The sequence below is a fragment of the Salmo trutta genome, unplaced genomic scaffold, assembly GCF_901001165.1.
Source record: "Salmo trutta unplaced genomic scaffold, fSalTru1.1, whole genome shotgun sequence".
Classification (NCBI taxonomy): Eukaryota; Metazoa; Chordata; class Actinopteri; order Salmoniformes; family Salmonidae; genus Salmo; species Salmo trutta.
Window position 1 is genome coordinate 275,297 of NW_021822720.1, and position 1,189 is coordinate 276,485.

A 1,189-nucleotide genomic window follows, 5' to 3' on the forward strand; every position below is an offset into this window, starting at 1 on the left:
GGACGAGGTGCTCAGCGCTGCAGAGTTAAGCCGGTTTGTTGAGCTAAGTAATCAAGCTATTCCTTCGGTGCTCAGTAGGCTGGAGGACCGAGCCACCTGCGCTGACAGACGTAGGTTTGCGGCTCTCATGTCCAGCCGGTTGGCCATCTTTAATGGCACTCGACGATCCCCAGTCACCATCTTCAGTGAGAGGGAATTTAATGAAGTAACCCCGGAAAGTGGGGGTTATCAGATGTGCATTTCAAGCCACAAAACGAACTATAGCTTCGGTGAGTGCAGAGTTGTTCTATCTGAGCAGGAATACACTTGGCTTAAACGATTCCATCAGATCAGGCCTAATCTGAGTGGAATCACCTCAGATACAGAACTCTTCTTTTTCACGTCCTGCGGTCAACCGTACGGCAATCTCTGTGAGTATGTGGGCCAGATATTTGCAGAGTTTGGCATTGGAAGTAAAGTCACCTTCGGTACAATTCGACGAAGCGTTGCTACATTGAACTTTAATCAAGGCTCGGTTACAGACCGGGGAACTGTGGCTGACCATATGTGTCATTCTCTGGAAACGCAGGCACGGTACTACCGGTACCATAATTTGCCTCGTAATGCCAGCCGAGCGCGGTCACTAATTGAGGGACAAATCAACCCATGATTCACTGATAAATAAAGAACATTTATTTGAAATTCACCCATGTCTTTGTGTGTCATTTGGTCATGGTTGAGAATGTATGGAGGCCTGAGGGTCTGAAATACCAGGGTGTTATGGGGTACCAGGTGCACTGAGCTGAAGAGACAGGCCGAGATAGAGGGCAGGTAGGTGGGCAGGCAGGGTAGAGAGAGTAAGCCCAGAGGAATGGAGATATGGAGCTCCCTTGGTAACCAGTCCAATCCCCAGGTACACATGCTGGACTTAGTGCAATGAGAGAGAAGTATGACTCTATCATTGAATTATATTGGGTTACCAGGTGACCTTGGTGGGGGGTGTGGGGCCCCCCTATGGGGTCTCCCTAACCCCCCTATGGTGGTCTCAGAGTGGGCATGTAGGTCTGTATACCCTTTAAAAATGTCACACCTGGTAACCCAAAAATAAAACATAGTGCAATTTCTGAGAAGAAAAACATAGCCGATTTTCCTGAGCAGTTTTGGACTTAGCCAAATTTCTGAGACTTTTTTAAAACTTCCATAAATCAGC